An 18,296-nucleotide genomic window follows, 5' to 3' on the forward strand; every position below is an offset into this window, starting at 1 on the left:
CAAAAACAGAAGATGTAAAGAAGCAGATAGATGTTGTACAGTCTTCATTGAATAGTGTAAATAGTTGTTTGAATAATTTGCATTTTGATTCCAGCATGACTCACTCTTATACCAGAGAATCAATAAATAAGATAGAAGAAGTAGGAGAAAATTTAGTTGGACACATAGGTGTAACTAAGACTCTCCTTACTGGCTTAACAACAAAAATTGAAAGGATACAATTGTCAAAAATTGAAAAGCCAGTTCCAAATTCTTTTCTGGTAAAGAGAAATATTAAGATTGAAAATCCTGTGAGAAATGTCCAGAAATTTCCTCTATTGTTTCCTAAAGAAATTGCCTCATCATCAGGAGCTGATGAATCAGAACATATCAGTATTGCTTCCTTATTCAAGGAAATAGAGGCAGAAGCAGAAACAAAAGAAAGAAGGCAGGAATCACCAGAAACACAGATTCTTCCAATCTATGAGCCTCTGGAGCATAGATTTACTAGATATTCTGCTCCTGATATTGAAGGAAAAGGGAAAATGCCTGAAGCTCATACTTTCTTCCCTGATTCTCACAGAGAATGGAACATAGATAACATGAGCATTGGCCAAATACGCCAAATGATAGATTTGATGTATACTGAATATAAGCTCATGTGTCTCAGAGGCAAATCTGAAATAGATGCTTGCAGAACCATCATTCAATGTTTCACAGGTACTCTCCTCAGGTGGTGGGAGACTGAATCCTCTCCTAAACTCATTGAAACAATGGAAGTTGAAGTTCTCAAAGATGAGAAAGGAGATGTTATTCACAATCCAGATGGCACTGTCATTAGTAACATGATTGGTGCACTGACATCAATGATTCTAGAGCATTGGTGCGGCAGTGAGACAGAGATAGCCAATAAACATGAGGTTATTCTGATGAACCTCAAGTGCCATAAAATGTCGCAATTTGATGATTTCCATAGAGACTGGATGCAACGGATCTATGAGGTAAAAGACTCCAAAAACTTGTTATGGAAACAGGTATACCTTGCTGCTTTACCCTCTAGATTTGTTGATTATATCAGAATGCAAGAGATTTTTCAGTTACCTTTTGAATCTTACACATGGGGTGAGATATATTCTCATATTACAAAGACATTGGTGAGTCTTTGTACTAGTTCAAAGGTTAACAAGTCTCTGGAAAAATTATCAAGATTACCAGATAAAAAGTCCATCTGCAGCAAGTATGGACTCACAGTAGATGATCCTTTGGTGAAGAAAAGAAAGTCCAGAAAGAGAGCCAAAAGAGAATTTAAAGAGACTTTCTATAGAAATAAAAAGAATTATCCAAAGGACAAGAGAAGGTATCTTGCAAAAGATAAAAATCAGAGATATAAGAAGAAGGGTTATTACAGATATGTTCCAAAGACTCATTACTACAACCCCTCTGATATTCATTTGCATTCAACCAAACAAGAAAAATGGAATAAAATCACTTGTTGGTTGTGCGGCCAGAATGGGCATACAACTTCCAGATGTCCCCAAGGAGAAGAATCAAAGCTCAATAAAGGAAAGAAAACAATTGTTTATGCTCAGAAGTCCAAGCAAGTCAAGCAAGAACATTCAGGACCTATTTTTTGTCTCAGATGCAAATCCAAGACACATGTCACAGAAAGATGCCCAAATCTTTCCATCAGAGATACAGCCCAGCAACACCAACTAGAAGAATCTTCTCTCGATTCTTTTAGCACTACATCAGAAGAAGAAGTGCAGGTCTATATGGGCCAGTATTCTGAATCAGACTCATCAGAATGCCCATGCTCAGATTCAGATGAGTGTGCTTGTCATGCTATATACAGAAGTGATCTTGAGTATTACACCAGCTCCAGTGAAGAAGAAGAAAATTTTAAGCCGCCAAAAGAAAAAGTTCTTATGGCATCTACTGAAGAAGAAGCAGAACTGAAGATTTTATCCCAAATAAGGGCAATGGAAGAAGGAGATATGAAGAATCGCCTGATTGAAGCATTCACTGACCAGCTCAAGAATAAAGCAGACCTTGTTAAATGTGAGAACTAGTTCATACCTTTCAAAATTCAATAATTAAACCAAGCAGCAAAAAATGCTAGCTATACAATTAGTGATTGTTCATTTAATTTTTTCTCATTAATAATTATACATTAAATAACAATTTTTATAAAAATTAAAAAAAAAAACCATTATACCTACACTTCATAGTTCATTATTAATACCTCATTATTAATACCTCTGTACTATGTATACCTGTAGGTCATAACTCGCATTAATATATTCGTACCGAGTTTTACGGTTTAGTTAGTGTACCAGTGCAGCTGAGTCAATTCAAGTGATGAAATAGGCAACCAATAGATCCCATGCTATTGGGCCATTAATGCCCACTCCATCTTATGTCTATAGCATGGGATTCGTATGCACCACCATGCCATACCCATCCCCCATGGCGTAAATGCAATGCTGCGTAAACAACCGAGATTTCCGGCTTTCCGAGATTTCCGGCTTTGCTGCGAATACCATTGAGATTTCCGGCGCCGCGTATCTACCACGTTATAAATTTCCCGCCGTCCGAGGGTTGAATTTCCCATTTAAAAAACAGCGAAAGGGCGAAATCATGGTATCCATTTCGGCATCCATTTCTGCGTCTGCGTTTTGAAACCAGGGTCCATTTCTGCGTCTGCGTCTGCGTTTTGAAACAGGTAAGTTTATTCTGTTAGCATGGATGCCTTTTCAATTTGTTTTTTTCCATGATGAATCTACGATGCACGATTTATAATTTCAGGGTTTATACATGAATCTACACTTGAAATTATTCGACCCACTTACACCGTATTCCAACATTTTTGTCCATTGGTAAAATTGGTTAGAGTAAGGGCAAAGACGCGTGAACACATTATCGCTGCAATTACTACATTTTGATGGTTCAAAATGTGGTTGAAGACAACGGAGGCAGATTTAGCGAAATTATTGCTTCATATCGCTAGCTTCATATCGGAAGCTTCATATCGCTAGCCGTTGCATGGTAGTTATCTATTTAAACGTGACTGCAATTGGAATCTGGGCACAAAATTGTGAACTGGGGTTGCAATTAGATTTTGTGTTTTTTTATTTTATTTTGCTTTGGTCCTTTTACTTTTTCACTGGTTATTTGCTTTTGCTATATTCCTGTTAAATGGATTCTTGTTTGTTTTCTATGGTGTACTGCTGCTTTAGAATTTCTGTTTATGAGTGATGGGTCCGTGTATCTGGTTGTCTTCAATGCTGTCTTTTTTTTTGGTCTTGTATGAAGCGAGTAGAACCTGTATGCGGGTGGATTTCTTCGGTTTTGCTTTTATTCTGGGTTTGAGTGATTCCTGAGGAGGGCAGGTAAAAGACTTGTTTCTAAATTATATTCTACGATGCACGAAATTAACGAAATCTGTTGAAGTATTCCAAGTTTTTGTGCTTTCATTATATATGAAGTATATTTATAATAATAATATAAGGAGATAAAGTTATAAGTTAATGACTTACAAATATATGTAGAGTAATAGATTTTTTTGGTGGACTATCAATAAATTATTTTTTTAGTATCCAAATTTTATCTACCCATAATGATGTAAGCTAAACCAATAACCCTAAGTAATGTAAGTTTTTACTTATTCAAGATATAATTTTGTTTTTTTAATTGAACACTACATATTTGTGAATGAAAGTTTATAGCTAGCCTCTTAAGAGAAACGAAGTGTGACATCGTTTTTAATTTGTTTTTTTATTTTTCACAAGTCACATAACTTAAGTGGTCCATAATCCACACATATTTTTTTACTAACCAAAGCATTTTTACTTCATTAGGAGTGGGACTTTGAACAAAGGGCATCAAGTTTCAAGAGCTTTTGTTCATAGTTTATTTGAGCTTACTTTTTCACACCATAAGTGAAGGAAGACACATAAAAGCAATCATAACTTGAACAAACTAAATTTCCCCACAGGGGCCATAAAATAATTTATTTTGTACAAATTGAAATATGTTCCGAAAATACTCTTGTTAATATCTAAATGGAAATTTTGTTATACTAAAATGGAAATAATTCACGTATTTGTCATTGAGATTTTGAAATTTGTTACCAAATGATATAGAACCAGTTATGGTTTATTAAGTTTTATGTCTTAGGAGCCAAATCAATGTTCTTAACATTTATTTATAAGTGGAGAAAAAAATACAACTAACACATTTTAATAAAAGCACACACATATTGAATAAATAAATAACCTACCGAGTTCATCAAATGTACTGACAAAAGTAGGATTCTAATTCTTACAACTAGCCGCAAAGTTTATATCAATATATATCAAAGTAAAAAAAAATTACTTCCAAAGCTTGTGTTTTTGAAAAACAATATGTTTGATTAGAAAAGTTCAATGAAACTATTGCAACCATATAAATTAGATGACTAGTAAATAATAGATATCAATTCATAATCAATAACAATAGACACTACTTTAGCATATCTCATTTTATTAAGATTTAAAAAAACATAAAACCCAACTAATCTATAATTGTATTTCCCTTCGACCCCTTCCACCTCAACCACTCATCACAAGTTGTACCATGAGACCAACATGGTGACACCACCTCCACAAAGACATCATATGTCATACATGGTTAGTCTAAATTTGTATGAAATCTATAAGTTGATGAATGACCCAAATATTACCTTTACCAAAGTGGTTTACCTGAAAAGTATAAAATAGCTACCTAAAAATGTGATTGCTATTCTTAGTGATATGCATTAATCAAGACCATAATATCTACTCAAACCAAATTATTTTCGATGCAATTTTTATAGGTATTTGAAGAATGAAGAAGTGGGAGAGGATTAATGAGTTGGAAGTTGAAGACCCGGAGGATATGATTGAATTTTCAGCAGAAGATTTAACATGGACAGAGATTAATGGGGACCAAGTTGCAATTATTCCATATTGTCGACTTGATGATTTTATAAGAGGAGAGGAATCGAGTGAACGGGCACCCACTCAATTTCTTCTTGCTTCTCAACGAAGTAAAAAAGCAGAGGATATCGGACAAACATATTTTTCAACATATCTGGAGTACATGATGTGAGTCTTTATATCTTTTTTCAATATATGTATAATTATTTTCAATATGCATAAATTTTATATCTAATTTGTTGTAAATGTTTTATATATAGTTATTGGTGTGCATATGGTCCGAAGTGCAACAACAGAATTATGAGTGCATCCTCAGATCAAAACAAAAAACACAATCAACGTGAAAGTATTAAAGTTGGTTGCCAATGTCACTTCATTGTGCGGCGACTTCAACTTAGACCAGATGATGCTGTAATAATATATATTGCATGTAGGCATATTGATAAATCCAATGTTGTTTGTCATGGAGAAGATGCAATCGGTAGGCCTATGAGATTCAATTATGCACCACATTTAACAAGGGATATGCGATCTATTGTCCAACATTTAATCCAAAGAGGTTTTAATGTTACAATGATATGGGATAAGTTCATCTCTGATGTGAAGGATGGATTCGGTGAGTTATACACAGGGACCTCTCGAGATACATACATGACAAGACAAGATATATTAAACATTTACAATGATACCATAAGGCTAGAGTATGTTAAAGATCAAAGTGATCCAATCAGTGTAGAATGTTGGTATAAGGAACACGCTGAGAGCTTTTTCTTCTACCAGAAACAAGATCTTGCTGAAAACATCCCTTTTATCATAGGCATACAGACAAAGTGGATGCGTTCAATGATGCTAAAATATTCTCACAACAATATAATCTCAATGGATTCAACATTTGGTACAAATAAGTACGGGGTGAGTACAAAATTACCCTAAATCTAATTCATTTATTCAACACCATTTTAATGCTTCTATCTTATATAAATATAATTATGTACTTTGTTTGTAATGTAGTATCAAATTTACACTTTAATGGTCTTCGACAAACATCACAATGGGGTTCCAGTAGCTTGGGTGATATCATCACGCAATACTATAGTTGATATTTGTAAATGGATGTCAACTCTCTTTGCCATTGGGAAGAAAGAGCAACCAGATTGGCATGTTAAAGCCTTCATTACAGATGATGCTACTGCTAAAATTGAAGCATTAAGGTGATGTGTTTATTCTTTTTATAAGAGACATAAAAATATTCTTAATGTATATTCTCTCTAAAAATTATGTTATTCCAGGTCTTCAATCAACTGTACAATATTATTATGTGTGTGGCATGTTCGTCGTGCATGGTTGAAGAATGTTGGAAACAAAGTCCAAGGAAGGGAAAACCAAATCCAAATTTTCCGTGCTTTAGGAGAAATCATGCACACATGTGCAGATGATGAATCTGTAAAAAAGGCAGTTGAAAATTTATTTGAAGGATTCAGTGACCATACAAAGTTTTTGGAATATTTTAAAGCAACTTGGTTAGCCAACAACAAAATATGTAAGTTTCTTATAAGTGGCTTTAATGACTCTTTTTTGCATGTCATATGTATAGTTATTAATTCATAACCAATAAATTTCTTTCTACAGATATGTGGGCAAAAACGTACAAAAATTTTCCACATTCCAATCAAAATACAAATAATGCAATTGAGTCTTACCATCGGTATATCAAGCAGAGGTACCTAAGTGAGAAAAACAATGCATGCCATAGGCGGGTTGATTGGTTGATTTATGTGTTGTTGACAAAGGTTGTATTATATTACAATCATATGCAATGTTTAAAAGAAGCTGGTTTTGTACGACCCAGAAAAATTGAGGAACAGTTGAATTCATCCAGGTGTAGAGCTAACCAAATCCCAAATGAAGATTGTGTGCCTGATGAAAAGAGTAACAACGATTATTGGGTTCGTAGCCAAAATAACAATACTCGTGATATTTGGTACAATGTCATATATAAAGATTCCACTCTACACTTTTGTAATTGCAAGTGGGCCTTAAATGGAAACATCTGTAAACATGTATTGAAAGTTGAGATGTTGGCAAGTAACATTAGCTTGGGTGAAAATGTATTCCCTAATGTCACTAATCCTACTACAGAAATTCCTAGAATTTTATTTGATTTGAATGAGTCACCTATATTGGGCCCAGAAATCCAAACAGAGCTTCTACCATGCTTTGATTCTCCTCCCATTCTAAATTATCATAATGAAACAAGCAATGATAATTTAGATAATTTCTCATATAATGTTGAAACGACCAATGTACGACCAAATAGTGCATTATTTGAAGATGATGAGATGAAACGTGTTAACTCATCAACTCATGAGAAATTGAGATCCATAATACCTACAAATTTGGAACAGGCATATGCATTAAACAACTTGTTAGACAAAGTATGTCAAGAATACAACAAAATGTTTTTCAATACTATAACTCCATCCAAGATCACTACCAAGAGAAAACATAGTTTCTTGAGCCCAGTCAATAAGAAAAGGTGTTGTGGTCACAAGTCAAATGCAGGGAAAGATAAACTACAATTTGAAAGGGTTGGACGAGTTCGTGCAAAAAAAAAGAGCATGAATGAACAGCTGGAGTTGTCTTCTCAATGACAAAGAACTGTGGACCACATGCCTGAGTTAGTGCAACATTCTATTATACACAAAAATGGTAAATCTGATGTTATGCATTTTTTCATGTGAAATATGATATACTATCATTTGCAATGCATAGGCATAACTATATGAACTTTTTTTGTTGTTACAGTTGACAGGCCAACTTGTCGACTCCAATTATTTGATGAGCATGTCGATGAAAGAAACTATAGCATTGGGAGCACTTCTCCAATCAGTACTATCCCAATTCCCTCCCCGAGGGTGCTTCCCCCTATTGTACAACCAATGGGGATGTATTGTCGGACACACCCACCACCTTTTTCCTTCATAAATTCTCCCATGCCTATAACCGACTCCCCAAACCCTTCCCAATTCCCACCCCTCCCCTTTAACCATCTGCCCTTCTCATTGTTCCAATCATCCACCCTCAACATTCCAATTTCCCCCCCTAGGGTGATCGCTCGCCCTAGGGTTATTCCCACTATCGTACAACCAATAGGGATGTATCATCGCCCCAACCCACTACATTTTTCCAATTTTTCTCCCACCATGCCTTTATCCATCACCCCTGAACCATGCCTATATCCATCACCAAGTGCTCCACCATCTACCCAGGAAGGGCAGTCTTCTCCATTGCCTTAGATCTTCATGGTGAGAATGAGTAGTTGACCAAAAACTTATCATTAATTAACGAAATTGATTATATGCATTTTGGATTTTACAACTAATTGGTTATTGAATTTTTGCAGCAATATCACTTTGGAAATGCACTTGGGAGTGCCAAGAGTGGCGATGGTGACTTATACACCCAATTTCTAGATCAGTCGTGAGGCGGCATTTCCATAATGTCATTCATGGGCATGAACTTCCATTATCTATGTTGGGAATGAAGTTCCATTTTGTAGAAAAGAAAAATGTATAACTAGACAAATTTGGAATACAAATACATGAATTTGAACTTGTGTGTATGACAATGTCTTCATTGACTTTTAAATTCATGATGTGGATTTGATGTTATATTCTATCAATGTTACATCAGGTTTGAGGAATGTAGTTAGAATGGATTTATTTGTTTCATGTACAAGTTATCAAGTTTGCAAGTTAAGTTACTTTTATATTTATATCTTACTCAATGTTGCACGCATGAAAAAACATATCATTACCAAGGAACTTTGCTTAGTTATAATAATAGATGTATCATGTACATGAAGAGAGCATATATATGGATTTAGATTTATTTTAATTTTTTATTTATGAAAAAGAAAACTAAAGTTGAATTTATGAAAAAGAAAAGTACACTATACATGCCATATAAGAAAATCTGCAAAAATAGATAATGATTTGAGCCTTTACCACTTAACTACTAACATTTAGAGATGAAAAATTTATTGATAAGTGGTGTAGTATTATTTAAGTTTTATTATATATATATATATATATATATATATATACAATTCCTTTATTTATCTTTGGAGCCCTGTAACATAATGTACACAACTCAATGCAACATAATGTCTTACCTAAATTCCATTAGGTAGAAAAAATTAAGTATCCTATTGAACTTTACAATACCTTATAGAATATGTGCCACATGTCAAGTTTAGGTAGCTCAGAGTGGATAGAGACAAAGAGAGCACAATTGAGAGGGTTTACATTTTGTAATAGCCCATGGATCACATGTCTCAGGTAACTACATAGATAATGTCTTCTCCTTTGCACTTGCATTATTTCAATTCGAGATAAAAGAGGACATAGTAGATTCACTTTTCGAATGAATTTTCTTTTGAAAGGGTTTTCCAGAAAATAATTGGCATTCATTGTGGTTTGTGAGTGATTGTGAATACTTTTCTTTATTTTTCACATTTAATTTATTGCATACATAAACAACAAAATTGGTAATAAGGGATCTAGAATCTAAAGGAATTAACCCTTCATAGTATAGATTTATATTTAAGTAACATATATGTTTTGATGGACTATCTAGTGGAATTTCCACTAGATAGTTTATAGATCAACTATGGTTAAGGACCTAATGTACATGAACAAGATAAACAACATGGATGATAAGAGAATCCCCAAAAAAAATTTGAACTCTATCCATTACTATCAACACCTTAAGCAAAGATGGCATCAAGATGATGTGTTGGTTAAATCATTAGGGAATATAGCAGGATGTCATCCTACCCATACGGACAATATTAAAAATATAATTGTATCTAAATTTAAAGAGGATTTGTGGTGCAAAGAAGAGTTAGACATTAAAAGGAAGCCAAGATATTACGAGGGAGTAACTCGGATTCTAAAAGATCAAAAATATCTTTTAGTTCTAACTAGTATAAAAAGAAATCAACATTACTAAAACAAGAACCAACTCCCATGAACTACATAACTACAATGGTCATTGGGAAAATTCCTAAAACCGTGGGATGTAAAAATTTGTCACCTTTGTGATGGTTGAAGATGAAAATCAATTTCTCAAATTAAAACTCATTTACCTTTCTAACCTCCCAAATCTAAAAAACTATGATAATCTTGGAATGCTTCTCTTACAACTTTTAAAGGATAAAAACAAGATTTCAATGAATTTAAATAAACTTTCCCTTTTAAAAACAAAATTTTTAAAAAATTTAAATAATCTTGGTTTTTAAAAATGAGATAAACTAATTTTGATCTCAATGAACATGAATTATCATTATTATAATCACATTAACATAAACATTATTATTTGTTATTAATATAGATACCATTATTTCCATGATTAAAATCTATTCTTTATATTCAATGTATTTCTTCTTTATAAAAAAATGATAATAATAAATGAGATTTAAATAATAAGTTTGATGTCTATGTTGAATTTTGTCAATTTTTTTATAAATTATATATAATTTTTTTTATATAAAATTATATCATATCCATATGTCAATAATTATTATTTATAAAAAAAAATAAAAATTTAAATTATTATAACATTTTAATTAACTTATAATCTTTAATTCATAAATATGTATTTTAAAATATTTTAAGGAATTGTAAAAATAATTATTTTTTATTAAATATAAATTATATTTTATAACATATTATTTTTAAAAACATAAAAGTTTAACAAATATGATACAAACAAAAACCAAATTCCGATTGAATTGACACGTACGATCGGAATGTAATATTTAATGCTATTGCCGAGACTCGCTATTGCCGAGACTAGCTGGGAAGATAGAATCTGTCAATTGTGCGATACTCAGAGGGTGGAGGATGAAAACACTTTCTTTTAGATTGTCCAACCCTTACTCACATCTGCTCTCATTTCCTTAACATTTGTCACACTTCCAATCTTCTTGACTTGTTAAGTCAGCCCAACTATAGTGATTTTGGTGTGCTTCTTTCCTTTTTTTCTAAGCATAGAAATAAGATTTTGAATGATTACAATTAGATTCTTTTTCTTCTTAAAATCCGATAGACCATATTAATCTCAATAAACGTTAAAAATCATCATTATAAATTTTATTTGAATACTATTAATTATATGTAAAAATTATTTAATAATTTATAATAAAAAAATTATTTTAAAATAATAGTGAAAAAAACATTTTATTAAGTAAATTACTTAATGAAATACCATTTGTATATGGAAATATAATGTATAGACGTATTTTAATTATGTAACACTATGTATTTAATAAGGTGTTTTCAAGGCTTATAAAATCATGTGAAATTAATAATATATGATGCATTCACACCTTAGTGTTATATATGTATATATATTAATAATGTATTAATTATATTAAAAAATATTTATAATATTTTAATTTTAATATAATATATCTATAATTATAATTATATATAATTTAAAAAATACTTGAGAAAAAAGATACAAATGACAATGATATTATTGTTGGTTTCCATATCACAAATAACCAAATCTCACTCACAAACTATGACTAAATTATAACCTAAAATATATATAAAGTTTATTAAATTAATCTTTTATTAATTTTTTATTAGAAAATGATACCGTCATTTTCAACAATGTCGCCATTATATTTGATTTTAGCATTCTACCTGTAGCACCTACTCGACTTTAATATTCTATTTCATGTATATAATTTACGATTAAATTATTAAAATTATATTTTTAAGAATATATATTAGTTAGTCAAGAAGATTTCCCGCAAGGTGAAATATGGTAAGGTGGTAAGAGGAGGTTATTGAACACTATTCCAGGGGTATTTTGAGGATAACAATAACTCTTGCTACGAGCATAGAAGTCAAGAGATTATCAGGATCAAGAGATTATCAGGATCCTTGTTTTCGTTGAACTACGTTTTGGTTTTGGTTCGCCCAAAGATAAATGGCATTAAATGTAAAATAGTACCACGTACTTGCGATTGGCCAACTCACCTATGCCTCCGAGATTCAATCTATGTAACAGGGTCCCACTGTACACGTGAAATCAGTGATGTGTAGATGCATGAAATGGTATGGTCATACATAAGAGAGGATACTATAAGGCATTAAAATCCCTATAGCATGGGATTTATGGCTTGCCGATGAAATATATATTCCATTCCGGTGATGTTGGACGTTTTGATAATTGTTCATTAGAATAGGTATATGACACACATTGAAAGATGACACACATTCCACTCAAAAACAGTGTTTCTGCTCTTTTTTTTTTTTTTTTTGAAATCTTTTCCAAAATATTCTATTTTGGATTTATGATTCGGAGCTTTACCTCATCCATTCAAGCTTAAAACCCGGGTTAAAACCAAAATACTTTATTAAAAACATAGGCATGAAATTGAAAAATATAATTTATAATTATTATTTTTCACATTTGATTTTTTCTTTTGCAATAAACTCAACAAATATAATTTATAGTTATTATTTTTGAAATTTGACTTTTCTTAAGGTATTATAGGGTGGAAAAAAGTAGTTGTAATCATTGATTTCATAATGGTGGTAGTGGATAAATCGAAAAATGATGTTTATTTTATTCTAGTAAAAATTAGTCATAAGACAACCTCTACTGTGTAAATATAAATATATATGAAGGGAATTACTAGAATGCATGGAGTATCAAAAGTAATTGTTTCAAATAGATATCAAAATTTTACTTTGAATTTTTGAAGAGGATTATTTATAGGATTTGGTACAAATATGAATTTAAGCATAATATATTATCCACAAATAAATAGGAAGATAGAGAGAGAGTTAACCAAGTGCTTGAAGACATGTTGAGAATGTAATGGTGGATAAAGGATCTAAGTCAGAAGATTACTTGCACTTGGTTGGGTTCTCCTATAGTAATGACTATCAAGATTCATTGAATATATGTCGATTTTAAGATTTGTATGGTATAAAATGTAATACTCAAATGAGTTGAGATAACCTAATAGAGAGATTAGTACCTAAGCCAAAGTTACTCAAGGAGATGGAAGAGTAGAAAGTAAAATATAAGCGAAATTTTAAAGCATCTAAAGATGCATAGAACTATTATGAAAATAATAGTAGTATAGCTAAATAATTTAAAGTGAGCTGGCATGTATTTTTAAAAGTGAATCCAAATAGAATTCCATTGATGTTGAGTACTTGTACTAAGCTAGTATTCAAATTTTATGGTCCATTTGAAATATTGGACGAAATAGGACTAGTGGCATGCATGCTTTCATTATCTGCTTCCTTGAAAGTGCATAATGTGTTTCATGTTTCTTTATTGAAAAACAATGTCTGTGATCCTAACCATGTCATTGACTAGAATTTTATTAAGTGGACCCAAAAGGAGACCTTTGGGTACAACCAATGCATATACTGGACAACAAGGCCATGATGCTTTGGAGGAAATACATGGGGTGTGTAAAGATCCAATGCATGTGCCAAAACCCTAAAGAAGGAACATGGGAGCTTGAAGATGCTTTGTGAGAAGCATACCCACATTTATTTTCATATTTTAAATTGTAACTTTGTATATATGCACATTTGTATGTTTTTGAGCACTAAGGATGTTCTAGAAATAAGGGGATGATGAATGTAATGCCCTAGATTTTAATCCCCAATTTAATAATTTACTTTTGTACCTGATGAGAGGCAAAAATGCCTATCAACAATGTAATAGTTTCAATTGATATTAAAATACATTAAAGACTATATATATATATATATATATATATATGGACAATAGTTATAAGTGGGTAGCCAAAGAGTCTATACCACTTTATTAATACTTTATATACACATCTTTGGAATTAAGGAAAATTTTGGTTATGTGAGCTTCTTGGAGAGGTGATCTGGCATTTTGAAAGAATACACATTTAGCCTTGATTTTTTGGGTGTTGGGGGTTCATTCATTCTTCTCATTCATTTTTGGTGTTCTTACTCATTTTTTTTGTGTTATTACTCCTTGAAGAGAAGAGGGGTTCTACTAAATTGAATCAATATTAGCGATTTTGTGTTAAAAATTATTGTTATTCCACCATATGAAATTTTCCCAAGTGCATGAATGCATTGCCATTTTTAATAAAATTATCCATTGATGAGATTCTTTGGAGCTTCTACTTTGAGATTTCTTGTTTAGTAGCACTAGGACACTAGAGGGAAAAGGAATAGCCTAAGGGACTTCATTGCATAAAAAGGGCTTCATTTTTTCGGGTGTGAGATAATGGAGAAAGAGGGTTGGGAGTTTGGATTGCTATTGGACTCGTTGAGTAAAGTTTTTCTAACTGTGATTGCTATGTGAGTGTGTTAATAAAGACAACTTGTGAAGTTAACTATATGTTAGTGTTAGATTTTGTATATGCACCCATCGTTGTGGAATCATAGTCTAAGCTAATGGGTGATTTATTATACAAAGAATAAATGTGAAACGAAGGCTAATGTTGGGTGGAATATCTAACATCTGCAATTAGTTGGCGAATCTTCTTAAAGACAAATGTTCTCCATTTCTCTAAAATTGGTTTTTGATTGTACTCTTATGGACATGTTATTTATCCTTAATGTTGTATGTGTCTAGGAATTGATTCATTGCATATAATTTTGTTTGTTGGTTATTTTCATGAGCGCATGCCTTTTATGCATCATTTCTTAATTATGGCATATTAAATAATGATATTATACATTCAAATATTGACCAGGAAATTGGTCCTTCCAAGTATACAATATAGGCGTTGGTATGCTTATTTAATATTGGAATCTACTACATAGTTTCCTACATTTAACTCTCCATGAGAAACCCTTCTACATCTTCCTCCAATAACAAGGACATTAAATCCTCCTCTTGAATGAGTATAAATCCATTCTTAGCCTCATGTAATCTAGGCTAAATAGGTTGACGCGAAATAATAAAAATATATGGTGGAGAATGAAGTAGAGTAGAATATTTTGAAATATGCTTATGTATCTAATCATAGAAAGGAAACAATTAGATCAATGATGACTATACAAGACTCGAGGGAGGGATGGAAACAAGTAATCAAGAATAAGAAAACATTCCATCTCTATCACATACAACAACTAAAAATCAGAATCAAAACTTATTCTAGATATGTATTATTTCTCTACAATTTTCCTCATTCTTAGATATCTTGGACTTACCTATGCATTCCATGTTATGAAATAATTTTTGGAAAAAAATGTTCTTTCAAGAATTGGTAAAACTCCATCATTGAGGTGTGCATATGCCCCACATTTGAGCATGAATAATTTACTTTTTATTGTAATGATATTCAATTAAACTACAATTTTTATCATATAAATCTTAACCATTAAAAAAAAAACTCACAACAATATGTGATGCTCTCAATACCTAGATTAAGCAGTCACTTAAAAATAATAATAAAGTAAAATGCAATACACTCCTGCATATATACGATAAAGTTAAATTGTTTTTTGTTTGTGTACTTTTAATTTGTTGAATTTATCTTTTGGATTTAAGGAAATTAACAATAATTATAAAGAAAATTACATTTCAAATAATTTATGAATTTTGATTTATTTTATTTTTCAACATTTCAAAAAATTGTTAGTTATATATTTTCATGAAGTTACGAATTATTAGTAAAGTTAAGTTTTCCAATTTTTTTTTTCACTTTATGTTTCACGGATACTCGGGTCAGTGGGTAGCCGCTACGTCCAAGGTTGTTTAACACTGAGTGGATGCCACCCAAAGGGCATCAACACCCCTCGGCCTATTTACTAACCTGACCCCAAGAGCTTTCGGGATTCAACCCCGTGACCTCCCATTGGCGAGGCACTTGATTTGATTGATTGAGCTAACTCTTGGGGCTTAAGTTTTCCAATTTTTAATTCAAAGTAGTATTTCTTTTTTAGCTTGGAAAACTTTTATTTTAAGTTAGTTTAGTAGCAAGGATAATTATTAGTAGATACTATTAAAAAATGTAGATTGTAACTTAAGAAATATTGATTCGAATCCTCCTCTTGAGTAAGTAGAATTGATAAATCCACCCCTTAGCCTCATGTAAGCTAGGATAAATAGGTTGACGAGAAAGAATACAAATATATGGTAGAAGATGAAGTAGAGTAGAATATTTTGAAATAGATTTTTGTGAATCTAATTATAACAAGGGAACAATTGGATCAATGATGAATATACAAAACTTGAGCGAGGGATATAAAAAAGAAATCAAGAAGACAAAAACATTATGTATCTATCACAAATGACAACTAAAAAAACAATAGAACCTTATTCTAGGTATGTTTTATTTCTCTATACTTTTCTTGGTTCATATATATTTTGCACTTACCTATGAATTCCACAATGTTCTTTTATGAATTGGTAAAAAATCTATCATTGAGGTGTGTATATGTCCCACGTTTCAACATAAACAATTTACTCTTTATTGTAATGATATTAAGCTACATTTTTTATCATATAAATCTTAACCATTAAAAATAAACAAATTTAAAACTCACAACCACAATATGTGATGCTCTCAATATATAGATTAACTAGTTTTTAAAAATAATAATAAAGTAAAATGTAGTGCACTCATGTATAGATAATATAACCTTAAATTGTTTTTTTTTTTTACAAATTGATCACAATTTATTGAATTTATCTTTTGGATTTAATGAAATTAATAATAATTATAGAGAAAATTACATTTCAAATAAGTTATGCAATTTGATATATTAGATTTTTCATCATATCAAAAGATTGTTAGTTATATATTTTCATGAAGTTATGAATTATTGGTAAACTTAAGTTTTTCTAATTTTTAACTTAAAGTAGTATTTTTTTATATTGGAAAATTTGTATTATAATTTAGTAGTGAGGATAGTTATTAGTAGATACAATTAAAAAATATGGATTCATTTTCATTGTTACTCAAGAAAAATCATATTATTTAAAGTGGTTGGAGTCTGTAAAGTGGTAGAATTTCATGCTTTCTAGATGTCTTAAAGTCTTCCGTTATTAAGTTATCTTACATCACATTCAAGGAAAAAAACTCTCAATTCGACTTTGTTAGTATTTGCAAGAAAGTCAATATGTTGTGTGGTTATCATTTTAATTATCTCTAATGTGGTAATATGTTTTCTACTAATGCTTAGTTTTAAATCTATATTATCCCATTTACAATTTAAAAGCTTAAAAAAAAAAAACTTGATTTATCCATCAGTTAACAAAATCAAATATATACATAAATTCATTTAATTCAATGTTACTCTAATAATATTTATTAGGTTTCTGTCAAAGAAATCAAAGATCACTTTCTAGTATAGTATAGTAGACTACTCACCTAATCATGGTAATAAGTAGAATAGAATAGCAAATATTGTCTTTAAAACTAAATACCATCATCTTTCTCATAGGAAAACTTACTAATAGAGTAATAATAAGTAGATTAACCATGCATATTGAAATAATTTTACATCCATAATTTTTCTTGCAGGAAAACTTACTACTAGAGTAACAGGGAGATTAACCATGCATAATGAAAGAATTTTACATGTAATTGATATTAAAAAATGGAGGTATATGTAAATAATAGTTTGGACTAAAATATAAAATAATATTAATTTTTTTATGGAAAATTTTAATATTTATTTTGATTAAAAAGTTACAATTATTTAAAAGAAAAAATGTAAGATAAAATGTTACCCTTTTTTTTAAATGATGCTTTAATATGAATAGAGATAAAGGATATTTAGGAAGTTAAATGTTTATAAAATAATTGGTTTCAAGTGTGAACTAGGAAAATTATAAAAAAAAACTTAAGTTGAGACTTAATAAGGATATATTTTAGGGTTATCATGATTTGTACACTTTTCTTTTTCTTTTTCTTTTTTTCTTTTTTCTTTTAGGACATACACATGTTCTCTAATTCATCCATATACTTGACCTCTAAGTTACTAATTTAACTTGAAACCCTATAACAATTTTAACCTTTAACTTATTAATTAAATATGTTTAACTCAGTAACTAATATTCCCCAATCCTTGGCTAACTAAACTCTAATTCTTAATTTGCAAGTCGAAATTTATTAAATAACAATCCATATTATTGAATGCACTAATATTTAATGGTTAACTGCTCTAATTTCTCATAATTTAACTTTTAACCATTCACCTTTCAACCACACAAAACTAACTTACTAACCCCAATTTGTTAAAAAAAAGAAAGAAATTAATTAATTATGGCTCTTTAGAATTAATTATAGTTGTTGTCTAAGCGCATCTAATATAATCTCCCAAC

The 18,296-nt window shown here is 30.8% G+C and overlaps 1 long non-coding RNA gene across 1 annotated transcript; it reads left to right on the forward strand.

Annotated features, from left to right (window-relative positions):
* Nucleotides 1-2,649: 2,649 nt before the first annotated feature.
* On the forward strand, nucleotides 2,650-5,333 carry LOC149222256 (uncharacterized). The gene is made up of 3 exons (XR_016248890.1): nucleotides 2,650-2,701; nucleotides 4,832-5,102; nucleotides 5,195-5,333. It is a non-coding gene; the product is annotated as an uncharacterized LOC149222256 (long non-coding RNA).
* The last annotated feature ends 12,963 nt before the right edge of the window (nucleotides 5,334-18,296 follow it).

This window comes from Pinus tabuliformis, chromosome Q (assembly GCF_031772625.1).
Source record: "Pinus tabuliformis cultivar Carrire ecotype Pingquan chromosome Q, CPIR1, whole genome shotgun sequence".
Classification (NCBI taxonomy): Eukaryota; Viridiplantae; Streptophyta; class Pinopsida; order Pinales; family Pinaceae; genus Pinus; species Pinus tabuliformis.